This window comes from Sapajus apella, unplaced genomic scaffold, assembly GCF_009761245.1.
Source record: "Sapajus apella isolate SASKATOON/1434 unplaced genomic scaffold, GSC_monkey_1.0 scaffold196, whole genome shotgun sequence".
Taxonomy (NCBI): domain Eukaryota; kingdom Metazoa; phylum Chordata; class Mammalia; order Primates; family Cebidae; genus Sapajus; species Sapajus apella.
This window is the reverse complement of record NW_022437136.1, coordinates 708,383-719,114: the sequence shown is the minus strand read 5'-3', so window position 1 is coordinate 719,114 and position 10,732 is coordinate 708,383. Positions and strand designations below refer to the sequence as shown.

Genomic DNA, 10,732 nt, shown 5'->3' with positions numbered 1-10,732 from the left:
CAGGAGCACAGAGCCAGGCAGGGGCAGAGCCAGCCTTTAGACTTGAGTCACACCGTCAGCCATGTGGTGCTGCGCCATGGCTGCTGGCCCTGAGCTGAGTGGTGTGGATGATGCCCAGCGAGCAGGAAGGCAGTCTGCTTGGTTCCCCACTTTCATACTGAATTTAGGTTCCTCCCTACAAACCACAGTTTCTACACTTGAAGATGATAATGACCCTATCCTGGGACCCTCCACTGTAGGCTTACGTGCACTCCTCTATCATGTAGAATGAGACAGGCTGAATAATGGCCCCTCAAAGATGTCCATGCCTGAATCCCTGGGACCTGGAAATCTGTTAACTTGTGTGGTGTCTTAGTCAGCTCTAGCTGCTATAACAAAATACCCTAGACAGAGCGGCTTAAACCTTATTTATCACAGTTCTGAAGACTGGAAGTCTAAGATCACGGTCTCGTTCACGGTGAAAGCCTTCTTCCTGGCTTGCAGAAGGCCACCTTCTTGCTGTGCCCTCACCTGAGAGCATGGCAGGGAGAAATAGTTCTAGCTCTTCCTTTTTTTGTTTTTTTCTTAAGACAGGGTCTTGCTCTGTCACCCAGTCTGCAGTACAGTGGCATGATCATAGCCTATCACAGCCTCAAACTCCAAGGCTCAGATGATCCTCTCACCCCAGCTTCACAAGTAGTTGACACTACAGGTACATGCAACCAAACATGACTGACTTTTTATTTTTAGAGGTGGGGTCTTGCTATGTTGCCCAGGCTGGTCTTAAACTCCTGGCCTCAGAAAATCCTCCCACTTTGGCCTCCCAAAATGCTGGGATTGCAGGCTGGAGCTTGGCCACTTTCTCTTATAAGGTCACCAATTCTAGCTTGAGAATTCCTCATCCAATCCTAATCACTTCCCAAAGGTTCTACCTCCAAATATCATCACATTGGGGGTTAGGACTTCCACATATGAATTTTGGCAGCACACAAATATTCAGTCCATAAGATATGGCAAACAGGAATGAAAGTTACAGATAGAACTAAGGGTAAGGACCTTGAGATAAAAAACTATACTAGATTATCTGGGTAGGTCAGATCTAATCACAGGAGTGCGTAAACTCAAGAGAATCTTCCCTGGCTGTGTCAGAAAGAAAGGTGTGGGGGTTTAAAAAGGGTCAGAGGCTGGGCACGGTGGCTCACACTGTAATCCTACCACTTTGGGAGGCCAAGGTGGTCGGATCATCTGAGGTCAGGAGTTCGTGACCAGCCTGGTCAACATGGTGAAACCCTGTCTCTACTAAAATTAAAAATAAAAAAAATAATAAATTAGCCAGGTGTCGTGGCAGGTGCCTGTAGTCCCAGCTCCTCAGGGGACTGAAGCTGGAGCATCGCTTGAACCCAGGAAGCGTAGATTGCAGTGAGCCGAGATCACAGCATCGCACTCCAGCCTGGGCAATAAGAGCAAAACTCTGTCTCAAAAAAAAAAAGGGAAGGGTCAGAGAGATGTGCTGTGCAAAGAACTCCATTCACCATTGCTGGCTTTCAACATGGAGGAAGGGGCCGTGAGCCGAGCAATATAGGTGGCCAAGGAATGTGGAAGCTAGAAAGGCAAGGAAACTCACTTTTCCCCAGAGCCCCCAGAAGAAGCACAACCCTGCTGACACTATTACCAAAACACCAGAGGACTGTTCTAGGTCCTGCCGCTCACTGCACAGAAAGCCAGTCATTGAGAGGACAATTATTGCTAAGGAAGAAGAAGGCTGTACTCAGGTGCTGCAGCCAAGGAGACAGGGACTCAATCTCAAATCCATCTCCCTGACCAATTAAAATTAAGGGTGTACATTGCGGGGGAAGAAATGTAACACTGTGTAAGAAAACAGGAACTTGGGAGGGGCAAGGAAGCCATCACATAAGGGTCTGGCATCTCATGGTTTGGATGCTGTCATCTGCTGAGTTTCAGTTCTTCGATACTTTTTTTTGAGAGGCAAGGGGCTCCTTTCTGAGGAAGTATCTCAGATAAAACAAATACAGGTTTTAAGCTTTAAGATTAGAAGGGTCAATTTCTATGTTTATCAAGAAAAAAAAGCAAAATCTGTCTATGGGACTACTGGGTCAGTTTCAACACCTTGATTTTCACGTTCAGGGGACCTCTGACCTCCAGAACTATAGTAAACGTGTGTTGTTTTAAGCCACTAAATTTGTGTTCATTTGTTATGGCAGCACTAACTGAGACACAGATTGGTATTTTTTTTCCACTGTCACGCCTCTTGCCTTGTATCGTCAGTTGCCACTATTAGTTTTAGCTGGGAGGCAGTCAGAGCAGGAAGTCAGCATGAACGATGATGATCTCGAGAGGGAAGCCCCAAGGCGGCAGCGATGATCCCTGCTGTGCCCCCTCATCATTAGCCGCAGTACTTGGCTGGCATTTGAGCAGGCTGGTTATCACCGCAGCGTTCACACTCCTGCCCCCGGCTTCCTGTTCTTCCCTCTCTTCAAGAGCACTCAATGCATCTCTCTCCAAACCAGTGCTTCTCCATCTTTATGTGAGTGATAATAGCTAACATTTAGCACACTGTGTTCAACGTGGGAATCCCCTCACTTAATCTCCGTATCAAGCGTTGAGATAGATACTATCATTATCCTTCCCATTTCAGGAAATGGGGGTATACGGAGTTTAATGAAGAATAACCATCTTGAAGGGCAGCTTGCTGGGTGTTCTCGGGGGAGATTTTGATTCAGTAGATCCAAGAGAAGCCCAGGGAGATGGATTTTTTTTTTTAACCACACCTAGGTGAGTCTCACACCTGTGTCCTAGGAGCACAATAAAAAACTCTGGGTTTAGGCTGGGTGGGGTGGCTCATGCCTGTAATCCCGTCATTTTGGGAGGCTGAGGTGGGAGGATCACTTAAGCCTGGTTTAAGATCAGCTTGGGTGACACAGTGAGACTCTGTCTCTATAAAATTAAAAGAATGCAGTGGTGGACACCCATGGTCCCACCTATTCAGGACGCTGAAGTGGGAGGATTGCTTGAGCCCAGGAGATTGAGGCTGCAGTGAGCTGTGATCACACCACTGCACTCCAGCCTGGGTAATAGAGACCTTGTTTAAAAAAAAAAAAAAAAAAAAAAGGAAAGGAAATAAAAGAAAAAGGAAAAAGGAAAGAAAAGGGGAAAAAAGAAAAAGGAGATAGGAAGGGAAGGAAGAAAGGAAGGAAGGAAAAAGAAAAAGGAAGAAAGGAAGGAAAGAAGGAATTAAGGAAGGAAGAAAGGAGGAAAGGAAGGAAAGGAGAGGAAGAAAAGAGGGATAAAGACCCTGAGTCAGATCCTGTGGTTCTCAACAAAGGGCGATTTTGTCCCCCAGGGGATGCTTGCCAGTATCTGAAGACATTTCGGGTTGGGGAGAGGATGCTACTGGCAGCCAGTGGGAAAGCCCAGGGATGCTGCTGCACAGCCTACGGTGTTTGCACAGCCCCCAGCACGAAGAAGCATCCAACCCCAAATGTCACAGCGCTCACAGGCTATGGAGCAGCGGTGAGACGAAGCGCTTGCTCTAGCCTTGGCTCCTGCTCTCAGAATGAGTCTTCAGAAGTTCTCAGATTACACTTCCACAGGCTTCGCCTGGAGTTTGTCTTTCTTGTGAAAGGAACTCATTGTCTCACGTCTTGGGTCTTCCCAGGATGCCTCCCTAGATGGGCTAACTCAGCCTCTCTTCTACTGCTCAATCTCACCTCTTCAACCTGCACCCTTATTTCCGATTTCACTGCAGAAGTCAAGGGCCCAGCCTGGACAACATGGTGAGAACTCATCTCTACTAAAAATACAAAAATTAGCCGGGCACAGTAGCAGGTACCTGTAATTCCAGCTACTAGGGAGGCTAAGGCAGGAAAATCGCTCGAACCTGGGAGGTGGAGGTTGCAGTGAGCTGAGATCATTTCACTGCAGTCCAGCCTGGGAGATAGAACAAGACTCTGTCTCAAAAAAAAAAAAAAAAAAAAAAAAGAAAGTCAAGGGCATCAAATGCTCTCCTTTGTAGTTTCTTTGTACCCGGACCTCTAAGATCTGGGACTTCTGGGAGGTCGCAGAGGAAGAGCCTGTTTGTAGAAAGAAATTCCTACTGTCAACCAGTTCTGCATACCCTTGTGGTTCATGAAGGAGGAAGGACCACAGCTTCTTCCAAAGTCCTCCTGGGATGGGCATCCGTGGACACCTTCTGTCTGCCTCCCTTTCCTACCTCCCAGTTCCTTCCTGGAGGGAAAGCGTTCGATTTCTGAGGCTCTGGACATTTCTTCCAGCTCATCATTCAGGTTGCTCAGAGAATCTGAAAGATGAGTTTTTCTCTTGCCAACCCTGACCACCTCTTGCGGGAAGATGCCATGTCATTATTATTTAATAAGCTGTCTCTTTCAGCTCACCAAAGACCTTCTAGCTCCAGGCAAGGAGTGGGGGGTAGGAAGTGGGGAAACAAACGGATGAAAGTACAGGAAAACCCCACTCGTCCCTTATCACTCAATCAGTATATTCAATCAATATAGTTAATAGCCATGCACCAATGTCAGTTTCTTGGTAATGTTAACAAATAGTGGAAATGGAGTGAGGAGTAGAGGGGAATTCTGTATGCTCTTTGCAACTTCTCACGGTCAGTCTCCGGTTTTCTGGTGCCTTTGTTCAGACGCTGCTGGTGGAGACCCCTCCACAGAGATACCTGTGTCCTTACCCCCACCTTCCTGGCTCCCGACAGACTGCACTGCCTGAGAGAGCTGATGTCAGGCATACATTCTGCATGATTCTGGATCACAGACAAGCCAGTCCTATCAGGATTTAGGGGACAGATAACCTGTGTGGCCTGCACCCCACACGTTCCTTCTAAGGGTTTCCTCACAGTCCCTGCTGAAGGGGAGGGTCCCATGTGACCTGGGGTTCCACACAGGTTGAATGTGCTGAGCCTCTGACCAAAGGCAGGGCCACCTATAGGCTGCTGGGGGCTTGAGGTGGGATGAGAGGGTCCATCAGAAGCCCTCTAATGAGAGTGGTTAAAAGGGAAGGCAAAAGAGTCCTGAAATGGAGAAATACCTCAGGGAGAAAGAATCTTTGAGGAAGGGGAAGGTATCAGGGAGAAATGAAGAAAGAGAGGAACAGAGCGTCCCAGGATAGTGAACAAGGACTTGGGACTTGAAAGCACTTGAAATGTGGCCATTCCAAATTGAAATCAATTCTTTCTTTCTTTAGTTTTGAGACGGAGTCTCACTCTGTCACCCAAGCTGGAGTGCAGTGGCATAATCTCGGCTCACTGCAACCTCCATCCCCCAGGTTCAAGTGATCCTCCTGCCTCAGCCTCCCGAATAGCTGGGACTACAGGCATGTGCCACCAGACCTGGCTAATTTTTGTATTTTTAGTAGAGATGGGGTTTCACCATGCTGTCCAGGCTGGTCTCGAACTCCTGACCTCAGGTGATCTGCCTGCCTCAGCCTTCCAAAGTGCTGGGATCACAGGCGTGAGCCACCACGCCTGGCCTAAATTGAGATCTATTCAAAGGGTAAAAAATACATACTGGACTTGAAACCCACGCTCCCTCCAAAAAGGATATAAAACATCTGAATTATATCTTTAAAATATTGATTATATTTTGAACTGATAATCCTTTAGATCTATTGGATTAAATAAAATATGTTATTGAAATTAATCTCTCTCCCATTTCTTTTTATCTTTGTTTTTGTTTTTCTTTTTAAGACACAGGGTCCTGTTGCTATGTTGCCTAGGTTGGACTCAAACGATCCCCCTGCCTCAGCCTTCAGAGCAGCTGGGACTACAGGCACGTGCCTCTGCAACCACCTCTTGTTAGTTTTAGTTTTGTTTTTTTGAGACGGAGTCTCATTCTGTCGCCCGGGCTGGAGCACAGTGGCACGATCTTGCCTCACTGCAACCTCCGCCTCCCAGGTTCAGGCAATTCTCTTGCCTCAGCCTCCTGAATAGCTGGGATTATAGGCACCTACCTGCCACCATGCCCAGCTAATTTTTGTTACTGTTGTTGTTGAGATTGAGGCTCCCTCTGTCGCCCAGGCTGGAGTGCAGTGGTGCAATATCTGCTCACTGCAACCTCTACCTCTCAGGTGCAAGCAATTCTCCTGCCTCAGCCTCCCAAGTAGCTGGGATTACAGTCACATGCCACCACACCCAGCTAATATTTGTATTTTTAGGAGAGACAGAGTTTCGCCATATTGGTGAGGCTGGTCTCGAACTCCTGACCTCAAGTGATATGCCCACCTCTGCCTCCCAAAGGGCTAGGATTACGGGCATGTGCCTCCGCACCCAGCTCTTTTTTTTTAGAATGTGGTTCCTGGAATGTTCAAAATTACATGTGTGGCTAGTGTTTTTCAGTTGGACTGTGCTGGTCTGTACATTCTTTCTTTTATGACCCCCAATTTACAGGAAACTGAAGCTCTGAGAGGTTAGGGCATTTGCCAAGGTCGGCCATTAGAAAGACGTGGCGCCGGGCCGTCAACTCATGTCTGCTTAAGGCCAACGCCTGCGTCTTCGCCCACTGTTGGTGCGTCCTCCCTGATTACTTTTGTGTCCTTTGACATGGCAGATGTGGCTGGGAAAATAGAAATCCAGAGAAGTTTAAAAAATGTGCCTGAGGTGCCATTGGAGAATAGGAGTCATAGCCAGGATCTGAAGGCTGTCAGTTTTCTCAGCTGCAAAATCTTCCGCGTGGGGTCACAGAGACGGTATGTAGGGGATGGCAGAGTGCAAGGAAACGTATGATCGCTCTCAGGGATCCAGTGCCATCTTCTTCACAAGGCAGGCTGGGGGAAAAGGAGCAGCCGGGAACTTCTGAGTTAAAAGCAGTGACTTCATTCTTTGGAAAATGGTGACTCATTAAAAGCAACCGGCGGCTTCCCATTACATCCACGTCATAGAAAGAAGGCGAGGCGCTTGGTGCATCCCATAATAGGATGCTTGGGGGTTGGAATGAGCTGCTTTCCTACATGAATGATTGGTGACAACGAAGGCTGGAGTGCCACCAGGAGCCTTTTAAATGCCTTCAGATGTTGGTTTCCTGGTCAAGGGGTGCAGATCTATTCTCTTGGGAATCCAGACTTCCTGTTGGGCCAATACCAGGAATGGGCTCCTTGACAACAGGCTGGTGGGGGCCCCTCTAGAGTCTCCTCTCAGGGCAGGTATGGGTCTGTTGGAGCTGCAGGGCTGTGGTCTCACCTAGAAGGGTGCAGAGGTGGCTTCCGTGACCATGAGTCTGTGTTCTTCAAATCTGATGGTGACTCTGATTTTACTTTCTCCCCAGTGTTAGTCTGTCTTCTTGCAGAGAAAGGCAATGTGATGGTGGGAATAGTGCTACTGACCACTCTCTGTGATGTCCAGGTACTCCACCAAGCACATGATGCATGCAGTTGGTCCAGGTACTCCACCAAGCACATGATGCATGCAGTTGGTCCAGGTACTCCACCAAACACATGATGCATACAGTTGGTCCAGGTACTCCACCAAGCACATGATGCATACAGTTGGTCCAGGTACTCCACCAAGCACATGAGGTATACAGTTGGTCCAGGTACTCCACCAAGCACATGAGGTATACAGTTGGTCCTCTGTATCTGTGGGTTCCGCATTTGCAGATTCAACCAATTGTGGATGGAAAATATTCACAAAAAAATCCGCAAATTTCCAAGAAGCAAAACTTTCGAGTACTACGCTGAATCTATGTAAATGAAGCGATGTGTAGGCGTCATATTAGGGATTATAAATAATCTAGAGATGATTCAAAGTCTACAGGAGGATGTGCGGAGGTTATATGCAAATATTACAGTGCGTTGTATCAGGAAGTTGAACATCCAAGGCTTTTGGTATCCACAGGGAGGCCTGGAACTCAATCCCACATGGATACTGAGGGGCAAATGTATTATCCCATTTCATCCCTACAGCAGCAACTTCATGAGGTAGGAGTTACTGTTCCCATTTCACAGAAGAGGAAACTGACTTGATCTTGGGGAGATCAAGTCATTTGCCCGGGTCGCACAGTTAGTGGTAGAGCCAGGACTTGAAGCGACGTCTGTCTTGAGCCAGTGACCCTTGCAGATTCTTAGAGCAAGTTTTCTCCCCAGCGCTGTAAGCCTCTTGCTACAAGCTCAGGTCCACAAAGGCAGAGGTTTGTGTCTGTTTTGCTCATTGCTGCAACCCTATGGCTTAGAGCCAGGTCTTCCACAAAGCAGGTTCTCGATGCATAGTTATTTGGTGGATGTAAGAGCAAATGTAATTACAGAGAACTTTCTATATGCTTGGCACTTACATGAATCACCTGTGAGATGGGTATGATTGTTCCCCAGTGTGGCAAATAAAGAAACTGAGGCACCCAGAGTCACTGATGGATGAGTCAAACATGAGAACCAGACTCTGAAACCCCAAAGCCCACACCCAGCACCACGCCCCTCTCTTGTTCTCTTCGAAGGCTGACCTGGCTCCCCATGGTGCCTGCACACATCAGCCCCTTTTCTTTTCTCCCTTTTTAATTTTAAATGTTTTGGAAAGGTAGCATCTGACCACTGGTAAATGGGTAAAATTTCAATCAATATAGTTAATAACAATGCACCAATGTCAGCTTCTTGGTAATGTTAACAATAGTGGAAATTGAGTGAGGAGTAGAGGGGAATTCTGTATGCTCTTTGCAACTTTTCTTAAAATCTTTTTTTTTTCTTTTTTTAGAAATAGTGTCTTAGTTTGTCACCCAGGCTGGAGTGGAGTGGCACCATCATAGCTCACTGAAGACTCAAACTCCTGGACCCAAGTGATCCTGCCACTTCAGCCTCCCAAGTAGCTGGGACCACAGTCATGTGCCACCACACCCGGCTAATGTTTACATTTTATTTTTGTAGAGATGGGGTCCTGCTCTGCTGCCCAGGCTGGTCTTAAACTCTTGACTTCAAGTGATCCTCTTCCCTAAGCCTCCCAAAGCACTGTGAGTACAGACATGAGCCACCGCATCCAGCCAAATTTTCCATAAATCTAAAATTATGCCAAAATAAAAAGCATTTAAAAACCCAAAGAAGAGAAAGGGACATACTAGGTGAAAGTTGGTTCTCCCTCAACACTGACTCCCCCTACCCCAGTCCCTCATATCAAGCCTAAATGCAACCTCTCTGGCCCAAGTATATTCCATTGATGACATGAATAGCCCCCGCCCTTCATTTAATTGCCTTTGTTATATGAGCTAGGTTGAAATAATTGCTCAAAATGACAGATTCCTCTTTGGGTAGGACTTAACCCATGGCTGAGAATTGTCCTTTCAGCTTGAGTTCTCATTGAATTTTCTTTTCTTTCTCTCTCTCTCTCTCTTTTTTGACAGAGTCTTGCTCTGTCGCCAGGCTGGGGTGCAGTGGTGCAATCTCAGCCCACTGTGACCTCTGCCTCCCGGGTTCAAGTGATTCTCCTGCCTCAGCCTCCCGAGTAGCTGGGACTACAGGCACACACCACCACGCCCAGCTAATTTCTGTATTTTTAGTAGACATGGGGTTTCCCCATGCTGGCCAGGATGGTCTCGATCTTGTGACCTCATGATCGGCCCACCTCGGCCTCCCAAAGTGCTGGGATTACAGGCATGAGCCACTGCATTGAATTTTCAATGAGAACTGTTTATTGAGGGACCCTCAGAGCCATGTCCTGCCAAGTCATTTTACATCCTATCCCACATAGGTATGAGGCTGACCAACAAGACCTTTAAGACCTTTCCAACGCAAAGGACTAGAATTCTCAGGGGGTGGGGTAGGTACCCCCAGTGGTACTCTAATGCTTGTAGCATCAAACAGCAATTAATTGTTTTACCCTTCAGGAAAGCTACTCCTTTTTTTCCCCAGTCATCAACCTTTCTGATTACCAAAAGGAGAAAGCCACAATTTGATGCTAGCTTTGTCTTTAATGCTGATTCACCTTGTTAAGAAAGAAAATTCAAGCTTCTAACTGAACCTTAAGAAGGCTAGATAGTAGAATTTAACAGTATTGCTTTGTTTTCATCAGTTTTATTTTTGCGGCTATTTTCTAATTATGCCAAGTAAGAGTCACTTATTATCCGTGGAAGTCATATGACATTTCCTTTATAAAGTTCGAGTAAAAAAAGTGAACGTCGTGACATATTGAGTAGCACATGATAGAGCACAGAATATGTAGTCGGGGTGAATTCTACAGTGTTGAGAGTTTTGAAAACACCGTTCTGTAGCTCTTCTGACCTTAAAGCACGGGCAGTGGGATCAGATAGATCTGGGCTTGAGTTTCAGCCCCGCCACTCATTGTGCCCCCGGACCCAACTGCTCCCTTCAAAGTGTTTATGATTCCTTTTGAATAAACATAAAAATTGACCCTCTTAATCTTAAAATTTGAGAAAGTTACATTTATCTTACCTGAGTCCTGTTCTCAAGAAACTGACCTGTAGGCGCCCAGATAGTATTAAAGAATTGAAATTTACCAGATCACCATGTGCAGACAATGAAATACCTGACTCCTCAACCATCACAACTGCCTGACCAGCCACTTGCATCCTATTGACCAGATTCTCTTCCTTACCCCTTACTAATCCTTTTTTCCCAGAAAAAAAAAAATAGGGATATATCACAATGTAACATGTAGTTACATTTCTTCCTTGCTACCTCTAACTTTAGTGGGTTGCGGAGACAGATTTGAGGCTGAGTTTCCATCTCCTCAGCTGCAGTTAAAGCTTTTTTCCCTGGTCATAGTCATTGTGACAGTGAT

The 10,732-nt window shown here is 46.6% G+C and overlaps 1 protein-coding gene across 1 annotated transcript in view; it reads left to right on the top strand.

Moving 5' to 3' along the window:
• Positions 1-10,732, top strand: part of BMERB1 (bMERB domain containing 1) — a 144,557-nt gene that overhangs the window by 65,186 nt on the left and 68,639 nt on the right. The gene's annotated exons all lie outside the window — the stretch shown is intronic.